We start from the raw sequence: 18,340 nt of genomic DNA, 5'->3' as shown, positions 1-18,340 counted from the left end.
CTTCGTCTAGGAGCCAGCGGTGTTGGGGATCCCCGGATCTCGTCGAGGTCGCGGGCTATGGTGGTTGGAGGTCCATCGGCACTGGCCGTTTGGATCCTCAGATGGGCGATGGAGGTAGGGAGACGAAGACCTTTCTTCTTCCTTGTTGGTACGATTTGCTGCTGATGTTCTTCTCCTTCCTCTGCGCTGATGCTGGTGGGAGATCTTGCTTTGCCCGGGCGGATGGCCCGGCCGCGGTGCCGGACCGGTCGGATGACTCGAGATCTCTTCCTTCCGGAAGGGACACTTTTCGCGGTACTCAAAGCCAAAGATGGCGACGGTTGTTGCAGGTGTGTTGGATTGATGTCCATGTCCTCTCAGCGCTGGTGTCAAGAAAGGAGGAAGCAGCGTGGTGGCAATTATACCGTGGTCGAAGATGATGACCTGTTTGCGACTGGTTGCAGATCCTTCTGCTGCAGGGGTCTTCTCTCAAGATTCAGGGATGATGACACAGAGCTCCGGAGATCTTCTTGTGTTATGGTTGTCTTAGGATACTCTAGGTGTTCATGGTCCTTTGTTTTTGCGTTTCAGTGTGCTTGTAAGGGTCACCTACTCTGTACTGATTCGTGATTTGAATGAACAATTTCTCAAAAAAAAGTACGCGAGAGAAAAGGATGAACCAAATCGATACGTAAGTCTCACTTGGCGGTGGCATAACTCGGTAATTATCGACAACTCCTGCTCCGCTGTTTTGGTGGAGCTCGCTTTTTCCAGCTCCTCGACTGCTCGAAATTTGCACTAGAATCATCGCCAGCTTCTCATTCACAACTCCAGGAGTTTCCCCGTTCGGCCCAACTCCAGGTTCGGAGTTGAAGGAGCGAGGAGTTGGAGAGTTACCGAACAAGCCTCTACTAATCGCCTAGCAACGATAGGAGTTGGAGAGTTACCGAACAGGCCTCTACTAATCGCCTAGCAACGATTACAAACATCGGAGGGAGCCGAAAACGCATCAATGCATGATCGTCATCATCCTGCCTCATGTCCACCATAACAGTTCCGTAACAGAGAAAAAAAACTAAGGGATCCGTTGTTGAAATACTATAGTACTATTAGGTATATAGTTATAATACTTGGACAGTTGGACTAAACAATCAACCCAACTTATATAACCTGTGGTTGGATGGTTAGAGGGACAGTGGTATCCTCAGCCCGTCAATTTCTGGCGCTCGCATTACTCCTGAATTTATTTCAGGATTTTCGGCGATGCACTTTCAGTGGGCGGAGACGTTTCCATCGACGACGAAACGCTTACAGTGACTGCGTAAATCTCAAGATGATATGCCGGCTCAGTCTCTCGAAGGCGCTTATAGGGGTAGGATGTGCATGTGTGCGTTCATAGAGGTGAGTGTATGCGCGGATGTATGAGCGCTTGCGTCTGCACTGTGTTAAAAAAGAGAAAAGTATAATTTTCGTTCCTCAACTCCTCGTGGAGTCTAGATTTAGTCCCTCAACTTTAAAACCGGACAACTTGCACTCCAAACACTTGAAACCGAACAAGTTCAGTCTCTTGTCTGCGCAAACCCGGTATCGCTGCTGACTCAGCATGTTTTTGACCGGTCTTTGTCCATGTGGCAGCATTTCTCTCTCCTATCTTCTTCCTTCTCATATTAGCTTATTGAGGTATTTCACCAAACACCTTGCATGCACTGCGTCCCACGGCCAGGCCACGGAGGATGCAGGCAAGCTACATGCGCGGTGGCGCTATCTCGTGCTCGTCCTCGACTTCCTCTTCTCCACCGCCTGGGAGCACAGTAGCAGCGGGACGAGGCAGCACCACGGGCATGCTGGGCGGGGTCGCGGAGCTCCCATACAGCCTCTCCAAGGTGACGGTGATGGGTGTGCTGCAGCTGGTGGCGGGCAAGCTGGCGCGCCGGCGTGCGTGTGAACTTCCATGCTCTCGGATGATCAATTAGCTCGCTCGTGAAGTCCGGGTGTGTAGACGACAGCAGAAGGCTACAACTTCGGGCTAGCGAAGCAGCACGAGCAGCTCTGCGTCCGCGCGGGAACACACCAACGATCATTCTGTTGCACACGGGGTCACGAACCCGCATCGGCAAGAGCGTACTCCTGCCGGCCAGTGCACAAGGCCTGCCACCATGCGTCCGCGCGGGAACACGCCAGCTAATTGAGCTAGATATGCTGCTTGGCTGGTGCGTCGCGTTGGTGTACGCGGATTGGTGAGCTAGCAGGGCAACGCAGGACGTGCAAGCAGCCATCCACATCTGTGCATTGGTGTATACCAATGCACATAGCCATGGTGCCATGCATGAAGCTGTGTGGTGCAACGGAGTTGGATGGAGGCGTGGTTGATGAAGGAGTCCCGATCAAATTAGGCGACAATGGGCGTTTTCTTCGGACGCCGCATGCCGAGCCAAACAACCATATCGCTCGGTTGCTGCGGCGAGCGCTCCGTCAGCGAGAACCACAGCAGCTGAGACGATGCCGAGCTGCGCTGCTCCCTAGCGAGTTGCGACCAACATGGGGGAGAGCATGACGACGGGGATGTTGAAGCTGAACTGCGCTGGCCCCAACCGTGGCTTTCTTTTTGGCCGCAGCGAAGCAGCACGCCGACGCACAGGGCGTCGGCCAGCAGCCATCCACGGCGTGGTGCACGTGCACGAGCGACGTGACTACGTGAGCACCGCCGGGAGTAGCTAGCCGCCGCTGTTTGGTCGCGATCAGCACAGGCAATGCGTGCTAGGTGTTTGATGAAATGTCTCAGTAAGTCAATGTGAGAAGGAAGAAGGAAGGAGAGAGATATGCTGCCACGTGGACAAAGACAGGTCAAAACCACACTGAGTCAGCAACGATACCGGGTCAGCCGAGACTAGGGACTAAACCTGTCCGGTTTCAAAAGTTAAAGATCCAAGTTGTTCGGTTTTGTAGTTGAGGGACTAAATCTAGACTTCGTCAAAAGCTAAGGGCCAAAAAGTATACTTTTCTCTGAAAAACTTATATATATACAACAGGAGTATTATTATTTAGCTAGCTAGCTATCTAGCTAGCTAGTTGTACCTCCTCATAGTGGAACTCCGGCCGCACGCATGCACTCGTATTTTAGGCGGGAGAATGAGAATCCCTGTGAGATCGGTCATACCAAAGCTTGACGACGGAGCGTGAAACTACCCACCGCCATCACGATGAAAAGGAGGACCACGCCGAAGCGCAGCAGGCCATTGGCGAACGCGAGGATGCGGCCTCGGTCATCCTCATCCTGGGCACCGGAGCGGCGGGGAAGCCGGTAGGCGACGGTCATCTCGACGGCCACGATAACAAGAACGGCGGCGAGGACGTCATAGTAGATGGCACTGTGGCCTCCGAACACGGCCCCCTGGCCGGCTGGAACAGCCTGTAAGACAATAGGTTTTGGGGGAACCGGCACAACCCTCTTGGGGTGGCCTATCACATATATATAATGAGGTGGTATACAACGTTACAGTATACACATGTAAATACAGAAGCTATACAGTCTAACACCCTCCCTCAATCTTAGCCACTTCCTAAAGAATCTAGAAGGGTAAGATTGCGCCTGCAAGTCTCAAACTGTGGTAAAGGCAAGGGCTTGGTGAAGATGTCAGCAAGTTGATCCTTAGAAGAAATAAACTTGATCTGTAGTTGCTTCTGAGAGACACGTTCACGCACAAAGTGATAGTCAACTTCAATGTGTTTCGTTCGGGCATGGAATACCGGATTTGCAGAAAGGTATGTAGCACCGATGTTATCACACCAAAGGACAGGAGGCTGTGATTGGGATATACCCAACTCCCGGAGCAAAGACTGTACCCAGATAATCTCCGAAGTGGCAGTGGCCACAACTTTATACTCAGCCTCAGTACTGCTACGCGAGACAGTGGCCTGTTTTCGAGCACTCCAGGCAATCAGGTTAGAGCCGAAGAACACAGCATAACCCCCCGTGGATCGCCTGTCATCTGGATTGCCAGCCTAATCTGCATCAGAATATGCTGAAAGACAACCAGAGTCAGACAGCCGAATATGCAATCCATGAGCCACCGTGAACCGAATGTAGCGCAAAATACGCTTAACAGCAGACCAATGAGTATCACGGCGTGACTGCAGATACTGGCAGACTTGGTTAACAGCAAAGGAAATGTCCGATCGTGTGATCTTCAAGTACTGAAGACCACCAACAATACTCCTGTACTCCATCGCATCAGAAGAAGAGAGAAGCACACCATCAACAGCAGTGAGCTTGTCAGTGGTAGACATGGGTGTAGTCGTCGGTTTGCACTTAAGCATCCCAGCTCGCTGCAACAAATCCAGAGAGTACTTCTTCTGCGTCATAACGAGACCATCAGCCCGAGAAGTAACCTTCACACCAAGAAAGTAGTGAAGCTTCCCAAGGTCCTTGACCGCAAAATCAGCACCAAGCGAGCGAACAAGCGCAGTAGCAGCTGACTGAGAGGAGCTGACCAAAATGATATCATGAGATGGGGTCAGCAAGCACACCCAAACACCTTGAGAAAGGTGTAGTCCGGTTGTTCATTAAGGAGAACTTCAATGGGAGTCTTCATGTTCAAAACACGAGTGGGAGTACGATTGATGAGAAAACATGCTGTGGTGAAAGCATCACTCCAAAACCGAAACGGAACAGATGCATGGGCCAAAAGAGTCAGACCAGCTTCAACAATGTGACGATGCTTACGTTCTACTGAACCATTCTGCTGATGTGTATGTGGACATGCTAAACGGTGAGCGATCCCAAGCGACTGAAAGAAGGAGTTGAGGTTGCGATACTCGCCGCCCCAGTCCGACTGAACATGGACAATTTTGTGCTTGAGAAGGCGTTCAACATGTTTTTGGAACTGAACAAAAATGTCAAACACATCAGATTTACGTTTGATAAGATAAAGCCAGGTAAAGCGACTGTAAGCATCAACGAAACTGATATAATAATTATGACCACTGACAGAAGTCTGAGCAGGACCCCATACATCTGAAAACACAAGTTCTAAAGGATGTTTCACCTCACGACTGGACTCCGAAAAGGGAAGTTGATGACTCTTCCACTGCTGACAAGCATCACACACTGCTACATCATTATTGCTAGACACACTAGGAAGCTCATGACGACGCAAAACATGCCGGACAATAGGTGTGGCCGGGTGACCAAGACGAGCATGCCACTGTGACGGAGATACCCGAACTCCACTGAAGACGCGAGCGACGCCAGGATGCTCCAGACGATAGAGGCCCTGGCAGAGCCGCCCACTAAGAAGAATGTCCCTCGTGGCCCGATCCTTAATAAAAAGATCAAAAGGGTGAAATTCACAAAGCACATTATTATCACGTGTGAGTTTAGGAACTGAAAGAAGATTACGTGTCACAGATGGAACTCGAAGAACATTACGAAGCTGAAGACTCCTATTGGCATGTCTAGTGAGAAGTGATGCTTGACCAATATGAGAGATGTGCATACCTGCTCCATTGGCGGTGTGGATCTTATCGGAGCCATGATAGGGTTCACGAGTGTGAAGCTTCCCCATCTCGCTGGTCAAGTGCTCTGTCGCCCCAGAGTCCATGTACCAGTGTGGATCGACGGAGTAGGACTGAGTGTGTCCCTGTTGCTTCTGCGGCGGCGGACGATCAGCCATGGCGACCTGACGGGCAAAGTTGCGTGTATCCTTGCCGTCATTACCAAGACCAAGGAAACTCCGCTGGAAGCGCTTGTGACACTTGGAGGCCCAGTGCCCATCGCGGCCACAAAGCTGACACACACGCTGACTGCCAGCCCCCGGTAATGTCGCAGTAGGAGGGGGGCCGAGGCGGGCGGTGGTGGCAGCCCCGAAGGAGCCCGGGATGATGAAGAAAAGCGGCCACCCTTGGTGGCGGCGTTGGCCGAGAGGGAGCCGTTGCCCCTGGAGCGGCGCGTCTCGACCCGTTGCTCAATGAGAAGGAGGCGGGAAAAGACCTCGTGTGCCAGCATGGGTGTCGAGTTGCCCCGCTCGTTGATGATCTCGACTAAGGCATCATGCTCCTCATCAAGACCATTGACAATAAACGAGTTGAACTCGGAGTTGGTGAGGGGCTGTCCAATGGAGGCCAACGTGTCAGCAAGGCCCTTGACCTTGTTGTAGAACTCAGTGACAGTGGAGTCAAGCTTCTGACACTCCCCAAGTTGACGACGGAGCGCAGATACACGAGCCTGCGACTGTGCCGAACGAGCGCTCAAGAATAGTCCACGCCTCATGGGACGTCTTGGCGAAGACAACAAGACCGGCAACGGCCAGAGAGAGCGACCCCTGGATGGAGGAGAGGTTCACCTGGTCCTGCCCTGTCCAAACACGGTGAGCCGGATTATAGACCGGACCATGCACGCTGTCCACCAGCGCAGGAGGGCAAGGGAGAGAGCTGTCGACATAGCCAAGAAGGTAATGACTCCCAAGGAGCGGAAGAACCTGCGCGCGCCAGAAGATGTAGTTGCCCGACGACAACTTAATGGTGATGAGATGGCCGAAGTGAAACGGCGGCGGCGGCTGCGATCCCATCGAGGAGACTGGCTGAGGTGCAACCACCGTGGAGACAGTCGAAGGAGCAACCGGCACGGTTGTAGAGGGCGTGGCGGCCGCGGTTGACGCCGCGAAACCCGCCATCACGGCGGCCTCCACCACCAGCGGCGCGGTTGCAGGAGGCGCGGCGACCGCGGTTGACGGGGAGGCGGCGGTGTGCACCGCAAGCGCCTGGCCGGGCGAGGAGGCGGCCGGTGGGATCGCGAACAAGGAGCCCACGCTCCGCGTCCCGATCAGCGAATGGAGGGAGTCGGCGTCCAACGGCCGCGACAGGAGCGCCGCGAGGGAGGCCGGCAGAAAACCGGCGGCGGTGGAACCGGACACAGCAGCGCACGACATGGTGGCGATGCAGCTGTAGGGCGGCGGTGGCGGCGGCGGTGGTGGCGGTTTAGGGTTTTGGGCGGAAGCGTACGTAACCTAGCGTGATACCATGTAAGACAATAGGTTTTGGGGGAACCGGCACAACCCTCTAGGGGTGGTCTATCACATATATATAATGAGGTGGTATACAACGTTACAGTATACACATGTAAATACAGAAGCTATACAATCTAACACAGCCCGGTGCTCACGTCCGCGGCCAGGGTGAGACAGCTCACTGCCCACAGCGCGCGCGTGAGCTGAACGTGGATCGATGCTGGCGATGCGCTTCCGCCTGCTGCTGCCAGCTCTGCGATCTGGCTTAAGCCTTCCATGTTCACCGTGGTGGCGTGGCCTTGGAATCCTGCTGCGGTGGACATGCTGGCTCTGGCTCAGGCTCAGTTCAGCACAGGGTGTAGGCGACAGGGGAGGAGAGGAGAGGAGGAACTGGGATCCTTGAGGCTTTGTTCGGTTACACCCTGCCCTAAGAGGATTGAAGGGGATTTGGGGGGATTTGACTTGTAGAGGATTTAATCCACCTCAATCCCTGTCAAAACCCCTCCACAACCCTGTCAACCGAACATGGCCTGAGGGGTTTCCCCTCCACAACCCTGTCAACCGAACATGGTCTAAGGGGTTTCCCCTCCACAACCCTGTCAACCGAACATGGCCTGAGGGGTTTCGTTGGGATATTTATAGTTGCCCTGTAGGGAAAGCATCGTGTATGGAGTGACGCTAGCAAGGATGGCAATGCCCGCAACCCATAGGCATACATAGCCAAGAGCAACCTCGGTACCATCTATGCAACCGCAAGTTGCGGTTCGAGTTTAGCTACTAACAAGTCACCAGGCCAAAACGATCTAATCGAATAAGATGCGATCGCTTTAGGAAGTGGTGTAACCTTTATTTTACATGATACAAAGGTGTTCAGGAGGGAAAGAAAACCACACATGACGGCCAGCCTCAACGAAGTTTTTTTTTTTTTGAGACAATCACGCGAAGCTTTATTATATCGTCACCATATTTACAGGGACGGAGGGAAGGTTCCCTGGATGACCTAGCCATACATGACGGCCTGGAGCCAATTTTAAAGCATGCTTCGCTAGATTGTGAGTCTCGAAGTTCGAGCTCCTACTTTCATAAACTATATTACAAGAGATAAAAGCACCAAGGACGCGTCTAGCGGGTGGCCGGTTGCCCGCTAGCGCTCCGTAGTGGCCGGCTAAAAAAGGAAATAATTTGTCCCCCTAATCCATATTAGGAAAAATGAATATGTGTGAACAGGTCTGAACAGGATAATAAACAGTAATTACAAAGATCCCATGTGAACAGATGTGAACACATTTAATTCGGGTTGTCAAATTTTTTAAAAACCATAACTTTAAAACCACGCATCGAAATTAAGATCCGTTTTCACTTTTGGAACTCTCGCGGCGTGCTCTTCGAAACTAGATCTCGCATGGGTATGTTTTGACGAAATTTTTTTGTGCAATTTTCTCTTTGTTTTGTGCAACTGCCTAGCCTTCGGTGTGCAACTACCTGACAGGGATGTGTAAGTTTTCTCCTATACTGTAAACACGCAGTTTTCAATGATGGTATCTTCACCCCCAAACTACCTCCTTCCAATGAGATGTGAACTTCTTCTGTTGCCCAGACCAACTGCATAGTAGTTGATGTGCAACTTTTCCCTGCCAGTGGATGTGCTTCACTGTTTGCTGCATCGGCCAACTGCCTAACAGTGGTTGTGCAATTTCGGATACTGCCACGGCCAACCGTCTAACAATGACGAATTTCTTTGTGTGCAATTTTGTCCCCGTTTTGTGCAACTGACTAGCCGTCGATGTGCAACTACCTGACAGGGATGTGCAACTTTTTTTGTACACCGTAAACATGCAATTTTCCTCTATGAGACCTCCACCCCCAAACTATCTCCTTGCCGCGCCAACTGAGCAGTGCAGAGAAGTGCATATTGTCGCGCCAACTGAGCATATGTGAGTGCCAATAGTCCTGCCAACTAAACAATGTGTGCGCAACTAGACTACATTGCCGCGCCAACTGAGCATATGTGTGTGCAACCAGACTACATTGCCGCGCCAACTGAGCATATATGTGTAACTAGTCCGGCCAACTAAATATCAATGTGTGTGCATCTAGATTACATTGTCGCGTCAACTGCGCATATGTGTGTGCAACTAGTGTCCTGCCAACTAAACATCAATGTGTGTGCAACTAGACTAGATTACAAGTCAACTGAGCATATTTGTGTGCAACTAGTCTTCCTGCCAACTAAACATTAATGTGTGTGCAACTAGACTACATTACAAGCCAACTAAATATCAATGTATGTGCAACTAGATTACATTACAAGCCATGACAATTCACATGCAACTATGGGGACTAGATTGTGCAACTCTTTTTGCCGTGCATGTGTCAATTAGGACTACTATGTGTGCAACTACAACTACTGTGGATGCCAACAAAAAATATTCGCATTTTCCAACAGCTCCACACCATGAACCCTGAAAGAAAGAGGAGAAGAAAGCTGAAACTTGTGCAATAATGTTGAAGTTTGGTCACTTGTGGATCCAAACAAGAGAGGACGAAAATGCAAAAGGAACCAAAAGATAAGGTTCCTCATCGTTGTGTGGTTACGAATCAATCGATTCGTTTGCAGCTGGTTCTAAACGGAGAAAACAACCGCTCTGAGGATCAAGCGACACTCCTTTGCTCGCCCACTGCTGAGCCGGAGGGCATCCTTGTCGTTCATCGACCGTGGCCGTCGTTGCTGCACCTTTTGCCGTCACACTGTGGAGCACGGTAGTTGCGGTTGGCGCCGCACTTCCGCGAGGATGCAGACTGAGCGCCACTTCAGTCGCTGACGGCGAGCACCTTCATCCCACTCGGCTAGCCCTTCTTCTTCTCCTATTTTCTGTTCTTCGTCACCGCAGCTCCTGTAGCCTACATCAGCATGGCTCCGTTGAGCCAATCCCACAACGAAGCGGATCTCAGCTAGCAGGACCCGATCCCATCAAGGAGCACGGGGTCCAACAGGATGGATACGCCGCGGTGTCCACCGGCAGCGGTGCCGCCGCGCTCGAGAGGTGGGTTAACGGCGGGCGGCGCAAGTTGGAGCAGAGGCGGCTGGCGCGAGGTGTGGGTGACCGCGGCGGACGACGCGGGGGAATAGGGAAGAAGGGTGTGGATACGGGTGGATAACGATAAAACACCTGGACCGTTCGGGCGGGATCGTGCGGTCACGAGCCGGCCGCTCGGGACGACGAAAAAGTGCGCGTGCACTAAGAAGAATTCAGGAAGCACTAATACCCAAGTTCACCTCCTGAACGATTGCACCATAGCTCGCTCTGCTCCCCTCCTTGATCTCATTCACCACATTCAAGCAATCTGAGGCTAACTGGATTCTCTGACTGTTTAGATCCATTGAGAGGGCGATGCCTTCTCTGACCGCCATGGCCTCCAAAGTTTCGGGGTCGCTCACAGAGGGAATGACAACCAATGATGCTCCCTCAAAACTTTCATCCCTACTTCGACTAATAGCAGCGACAGCTCCATATCTGCTGGTACGACTGACAGCGGCATCAACATTGACCTTTACATGGTTCTCTGGAGGTGACACCCATGCCCTGCGAACTGGAGGTACCGGTGCTAAGCCCGGCTCCGGATTTGTGTCCACTGTCCGCAATTCTGCCAGATACGAGTTTATAAAGCCATTTATTGAATGCGGACTTTGGAAGATACCTTCGTGCAAAGCTTTTCGCCTGGCACTCCAGATTGCCCAAAGAGAAACTGTCAACCGCATGAACTCATGCCCATCCAGATTTTCGCACATACTGAAGATCCAGCTCCTTGCATTGTCATCCTGAATACCGCTGATCTGCTCAAGCACAGAATCGGAAGATAGAGCCCATGTGCAGCGAGACATAGGGCAACTCAGGAGGGCATGGCGCCAGCTGTCGTGTGCTCCGCATAACATACACGCCGGCGAAGTGGCCATGTTCCTGTGATGGAGTAGTTCTCTTGATGGTATGGAATGTTGTGCTAATCGCCACAAAAACAACTTCAGCTTGGCCGGAACATGTAGTCGCCAAATATTACTCCAGTCTCCCTGATTCATTCCCGTATGTGATGTACTCTCCCTTTCTTCTAGCCATGCCTCCCTTTCCGACTTGATCCTCACAATCATTCGGTACGCGGACAGGACAGTGAATATGCCTCGTCTCTCCTCGTGCCACGCCCAGAAATCTTGAACTCTTCTGTGACAAATTGGTATCTTAAGTATAGCTTCCGCATCAAAGGGCGTGAACACAGCTCGAACAACTCCTTCTCTCCAGCTTGCAGTAGCACTGTCGATGAGTTCTGCCACTCGCACGGGAGGATTTTGCATCAAAGACGTGATCGGGCGCTTGACACTGTCCCGTGGTAACCAGTTTTGCACCCATATCATCGTTGATTCCCCATCTCCAATCCTTTTAAGGATCCCCTGAGACAGAACGTCGCGCCCATTTAGGATGGCTCGCCAAATCTGAGAAGGGTGTGAGCCCAACCCAGCTTCTAGTATATCTGAATCCGGAAAGTAAGCAACTTTCAAAATTTGAGCACTCAAGGATTTAGGTTCAGTTAGCACTCTCCACGCCTGCCGTGCAAGTAGCGCTAGATTGAAAATCTCCATATCTCGAAAACCCAAACCTCCCACATGCTTTGGCCGTACCATGATATCCCATGCAACCCAACACGGCTTTCGTTTAACTCTTTTACTGCCCCACCAAAACTGCCGAATGATCGAAGTAATTTTGTCACATAACCCTCTAGGTAATCTGAAGCATGACATTGAATAAACCGAAATTGCCTGTGCTACTGACTTGATCAAAACCTCCTTGCTGCCAACTGAGAGTAGTTTCTCCATCCATCCTCTCACCTTGTCCCATACTCTATCCACCAAGTATTTGAAAGTCCCGTTTTTTGAGTGTCCCACCTCAGTAGGCATGCCCAAATAGTGGTCTGTCAATGACTCATTCTGGACTTCCAAGATGTTTTTTATGCTCTCACGCAATGGCTGGCTGCAACCCTTACTGAAGAAAATTGAAGATTTCTCCCGGTTTATCCTTTGGCCCGAGGCTCCACAATAAGATCCCAGTAGGTTTGACACCGTATTAGCTCCCTCCACACTAGTCTTGAAAAGCAACAAGCTATCATCTGCAAAAAGAAGGTGATTAATAGGTGGCGTTGTGGGAGCCACCTTCACACCTTCGTTCCAGCCAGCCTCAACGAAGTGGAGTAGCCTGTGCGAGCTGTGCGCCCGCGTAGGGCCCCCAAATTGTGTCCAAATTTTCATGAATTAAAAATTATTCACTACTTTAAAATGAAATTTGTCGTATTATAAAAAATGTTCCTTGATTAAAAACACAATTTTGATTATTTTCAATTTTAGAAATATTCACCAATATTTAAAATGTTCCCGGAATTCAGAACATATTCATGAATTTAAAAATATAAAAATAAAGGAAAAAGGAAAAGGAAAATGAAATGATAGAACGAAAATAAAGAAGTCAGAAAAATCGAAAGGAAAAACATGATAAAAAGAGAAAAACAAGGCTGGAAGGTTTTAGAACAGTTATAAAACTAAAAAGGAGCTAGTTGGGCTGGCCCAAGTTTATGTAGCGGGGGTACACGTTTGGTTGTTACTAAAATAGGAGCCACAATTTGCATATTGAAAAGGATATAAACCCTAGCTAGCTCTCCAATTTCAACTAAAATAGGAGCCACAATAGAACGCGAATTGTGGCAAGTGTTCCAGAGTGAAACAATCTCCGGATAATCAGCTTCCATGATCACATACCCTGATGCCCTCCCTGGGCACGAGCACTTGGTCGGGGAAGGGGACGGCGGCGGCGAAGCCGAAACGTGAGGAAGAGGAGGAGTTGGCCATGTCCTCGCGCCTCCGCGGATCCCGTGTGCTCCCAACTCGACCGGCTAGTCAGGGCTCAGCAGCGAGCGGCGAAGAGGAACTGAAGTCGCACCTCGTCTGTGGAGAATTTTCTGAGATGTCTATCGTGGAGACTTTGGAAACGAAGGTTGAGAGACGGCATTTTGGCAGGTGGGACCACGCGGTCAGATCTTTTTATTTTCATACTCCTACTTGTCTTTAATTATTGTTTTTTCTTAATAAATTCCTTTGCGACATGTTCATGTCAAATGGTGCCAAGACGAGGAACAAGAGTGACACGATCTGGTTTTTCCATAACACGACCATAAATTCGCTGTTTTTTTTCCAAAAATTCTTCCAATATACATCTATATATGTATATATAAGGTAAAAATATATATTACAATTATATCTACGAATCACCTAGCGACCATTACAAACACCGGAGGAAGTCGAAGACGCATGAATGCATCATCGTCATAGCCCCAACCTCTTGTCCACCATAGCAGTTACGTAACAGAGAGAAAAAACTAACGGATCGATCCAACTAGTAGATGTGCCTACTACTCCGTCCATCATATAATATAAAAACGTTTTTGGCACTACACACATTATGTGACGGAGGGAGTAGTATGCAACACTTTCTGTTTTCGTTGTTGAAATACTAGTATTAGCTATAGTTACAATATACTTGGACAGTTGGACTAAACAAAGTAACAACAACCCAACTTATAGTACTATACAGCACGGGTATTACTAGTTGTAGCTAGCTATTACCAGTTGTAGCTCCTGGAAGCGGAACCCCGGGCGCATGAACTCGTATTTTAGGCGGGAGAAAGAGAATTTCATGTGAGATCGATTAGTTCAGAGTTTGACTGTGATCGCGAAACCACCCACTCCCACCATGACGAGAAGGAGGACCACGCCGAACCGCAGCAGGCCATTGGCGAACGCGAGGACGCAGCCGCGGTCATCCTCATCCTGGGCACCGGAGCGGCGTGGAAGCCGGTAGGCGACGGTCATCTCGACGGCCACGACGGCGAGAATGGCGGCGAGGACGCCGTAGTAGGCGGTGATGTGGCCGCCGAACACGGGGCCCCTAGCAGGCTGGAACAACGCGGCGCTCACGTCCCCGGCCAGGGTGAGACAACTCACGGCCCACAGCGCACGCGCGAGCTGAACTTGGATCGACGGCGCCGGTGTGCCGCCTGCTGATGCCTGCTCTGCGATGTGGCCTAAGCCTTCCATTTCCATGTCAATCGTGGTGGTGTCGACTTGGAAGGTAGATGCGGCGGACATGCTCGACCAGGACCAGCAGCTGGACAGTGAGGGGGTGGAAACGATGAGGGCCGAGGGTTTATGAAGGGACGAAGGTACGTACGCATGCGAGTGTAGATATATATACTCCTATTTATTTAGCTTGGGGAAGGCGGTGGATGCTACAAAATGGAGCACGCACGACGGGTTTTACCATCGGACTGCTTTGTCCTGGGCGAACTGTCAAGGGCTGGTCACTCTGGTGGTGCGCGAAGAGGCGATGTCATCATAGGCTGGTGGTGAGCGATGCGACAACGTCATCTGCCCCCAATTGCAAATTTCCAATCCGCGTACAGCCAAGCACCCTTTCTCGCCGGAAGGCGTGCTCGTATACCTGGTCTCCTTTATAATTAAAGCTCTACGTGAGAGAGCGATGCCTCCGAGAGCAAAGAGAGGTAATATCATCAGAAGTCATATAACTTGCGTCGCACATTCAGTTTGGTGCTAAAACTTTGAAAATACGGTAGACATTTTTTTATAGTATGTATCATATGTTATGCATACTCTATTTCGCGTATAAATATGTACATATTTCACAAATACAATAAAACTATGAGCTCACTTGCAATTTTTTCATATAACTCACTTTGGAATATCTTAGATATACTCTATGGACACACTAAAAATAATAAGGGTTAATTATCCTTTTGCCCTCAGTGGTGTCCATGTGCTCAGTTTTGCCCTCAGATGCGAATTGTGCTCAGTTTTGCCCCTAGTCCGTGCGCACCGACTCGTTCCGTGAACTCTGCCGTCTCCGTCAGCTCAACCTTTTGACTCGGCCCTTACAGGTGGGACCAGGCGACAGAAACGGCCAATTTTATTCAGACCGTTGCACGCGTGGCTTGTGGGACCCAGCAAAGAGCCGTTGAGCAGAGAGCCGTTGGCGGGTGTGCTATATAAGCGGGCGACAGCGGCGGTGACCACGACGACAGAGAGCACGGCGGTGACCACGGCGAGAGAGAGAGCACGGCGGCGGGAAGCTAGCTGTGGAGGGCGCGGCGGTGGGAAGCTAGCAGTGGAGGGCGCGGCGGCGTTGAGATCCCCTTCGGCTCCGAGCTCCATGTCTTCCTCAAGCTCCCGCGCCACCTCGCAGATGCAGAGCCGGGCGCGTGTGGACATGCCTGTCTTCGTCTGTCCGCGGTGCCGGGCGGGCGTTGATCGAAGGGTTTCTCAGACACCGAGGAACCAGAATCGTCCGTTCTACGTGTGCAGCGAGAATAGGGTAAGAATCGGGGCAATTGCACCATTTTCGTCGTCGGGATGTTTGAGCAATGAGTTGATCTGTTTAGTGTTCATGCAGGTGACATGCTTCTTTCTTTGGGTCGATGCTCTGGCCAAGACTCTGATGAATGAACTGCAAGAAGAGCATGAAGAATGGTTGCGCATGCTGCCACGAACGGCAGTGGTCACACCACGAGCTCCGGAAGAAGAGATGGATGGCGAAGCATGCACTGACAGAGAGCTAGCTATTGAGCTTAGGATGTTGAAGAAGAAGGTTAGGAAGCTTGAAGATCAAGCACTACCAATACCCATTTGCAAATACTTTTGGGCATTTGTAGGTATGGTAATCGCACTGGTTGTAATGTTGAAAATGTATGGAAAGGCATGAATTATGAAGCAATTTGTAATCTTGAAATTGTTTGAGAAATTCACCTAGTTTAAATGTTGGTTAAAGTTGTTTAAATGTTGAAACAAAAAGAGAAGAAGTGACCAACATTTAAATATGTTGCAAAAAAAGAAAAGAAATTAGGAATTCAGAAACTTTTGATCAATGAAATGCAGCTCTCTGCTCTGCCTTTCTGTCCGAAAAAAAGGTTGCTCTTGGGCCAAATTCAGAGCGTAGAGCCAAGTGCAGGCTAGACTAATGGGCCAACTGCATCCAATTAGGCCCATTTAGGGGTTTTCTTGCGTATTTTTTTGTTTTCTATTCTGATTTAATTTAGGCAGTAAATCATAATGCTGAAAATTTTTGTGGAAGCTAATTGAATTATTCCGGAGCCAAAAAATTAAGGTTAGAATTTTTTTGGAGCTGTTAATTAATCCAATTTAAATACACCGTGATTTAAATCAAAGACCAAAATGTCATGGAAAATGTGCCTCAGCTCTGATAGAGGTTTACGCCAGGTGCCAAAATAAATGAACATTTTTTAAGGGCATTACATTGAGGAAAACATAATATGTATAAAAAATGAAGGGTGGAAAATGCACAAAAAATTGGTGCGGCTGGGGACTCGAACCCAGGACCGCGTGGGTTTGTGGTGTTTAGGGCTGCGCTGGTAACCGCTAGGACAGATGGCAAGACTTTGACATGGGTAGGGAAGGAAGGTGTACATAGTGAGACTGTGAATTTTTTTTAAAAAAATAGTGAGACCGTGAATGTTTGCACACGCGTGAGAGTGGTTTTCCTTTGTTTTGCACTTAAATTTTGGAGGGTTGAAAGGTTGAAAATGTATGTTGCACTACCACATGATTTTGGTCAGAGTGGCACTTGGTTTAGGGTTAGAGTGGCACTTGGTTTAGGATTTAAAGGGAATAAATTTGCATGTTAGTTCATGACTTTTTGTTTGAATGAAACAGAGGGGCTTCTCACCCCTCCGAAGACCACAAGTTCTCGAACTTCATGACTTGTTTAGGAAAGAAATGATAAGTTTGGGCACGGACATTTTTTAACACACATAATAAGATGGAACACACCATACCATTACAATAACTTAGATAAGTTTACGGACAGTTCACGGACACATGATGAAACATGACACGACACGACACGACATAGAAAAGCAACAAAATAAAAAACCAAACATGATGAGCTTGACTCCGGGCTTGAACATCTTCATCTTGACCTCCTTCTTCCACCTTGGCCGCGCGCGCCCCTTCAACACCGTCTTCATCTTCACACCTCCTCCTCGTCGTCGTAGGGAAGGGAGTGCATCTGGCCTGGAGCGGGGAAGATGCGCTCGTAGTTGGTGTAGATGTTGTAGATGGTGAAGAAGATGGCCTCGCAGCCGCACCAAAAGACTTGGCCGAGGAGTTCGCGCGCGTCAAATGGGTTGGTGAAGGTGACCGTGAGCAGTAGGAGGATGCCGCTGCGGTCACGAACCTCGTTGAGGGTGAACATCCTCGGTGAGCCCTGCGGGAGGTGGGCATAGCCGGCTCTGGGGAAGGCGCGGGTGAGTTCGACGGAACCCCTCCACCTTGAAATAGCCCACACACGGAGCTCCCTCTCCACGAGCACGCCCGGTGGGTAGCGCAGCTCCGGCACCACAGGCGGACGGCGGAAGGTCGGCCTGTTGAACTGCATCTTCTTCACTTGGTCTCGCTTGGGGAGGGCTTGGTCGCTTGGGTGTTTGAAGTTGGAGAGGATCGGATCTGGCTTGTGGGTGGGAGAGGAAAAGAGGCACCCCATTTATAGGCCTGTGGGTGGGAGATGAAGAGAGAAAGGATGAGAACGGTGCGTGCGTGAATCCGGACGCGTGTGTGTATCCGTTACGTTTTGCACACTTAAATTTTTGCACGAAAACGATGCATCTTTGACCGGGCAGTGCATGTGAACCGCTGCCCTGAACCACTGCCCTGAACCACCTAGCTCGCCTCGCTAGCCTAGCTCGCCTAGCTCGCCTAGCGCGCCTCGCTCGCCTCACTCGCATGCATGCACGTCGCCGCCTCCCGCGCATGCGCAAACCCACGTAGCCGCCTCCATGCATGCAAGGCCTGGAAAGGCTGAGACGGGCTATTTACTGCGATCTCAGGCCCAGACAACGAGACGGCCCAACGGTCCATCCAGCGCGTCCGATATTTGTTAAAAAAACAATCTCCCAGCCAATCAGATTGCATCTCGCGGATCGACCCCTCCTCCCCGCAGATTTCTTCTAGAATGGTTAGATCGACTGCCCTTGATCACCGCTAGGGTTAGATGAACGGTCCTTATTCAGCGCTAGGGTTAGCAGGGTTTGGGAGGGGTTTGGAGCAGTCAAAGCTATGTTTGACCAGATTTCAAATGAGCATAATAAATTAAATAAAAATCAGAAAAATGAAAAACCTGCGCACATAGTCTTCTTATGTCATATACTAACGATTTAAGTTGATAAACAAGCTTTACATACATTCAAATGATAAGTTCATGTGTATTGTATGATATCTCGAGTATCTCAAACTC

This window comes from Triticum aestivum, chromosome 3B (genome assembly GCF_018294505.1).
Source record: "Triticum aestivum cultivar Chinese Spring chromosome 3B, IWGSC CS RefSeq v2.1, whole genome shotgun sequence".
Lineage (NCBI taxonomy): Eukaryota > Viridiplantae > Streptophyta > Magnoliopsida > Poales > Poaceae > Triticum > Triticum aestivum.
This window is presented reverse-complemented; position numbering follows the sequence as displayed.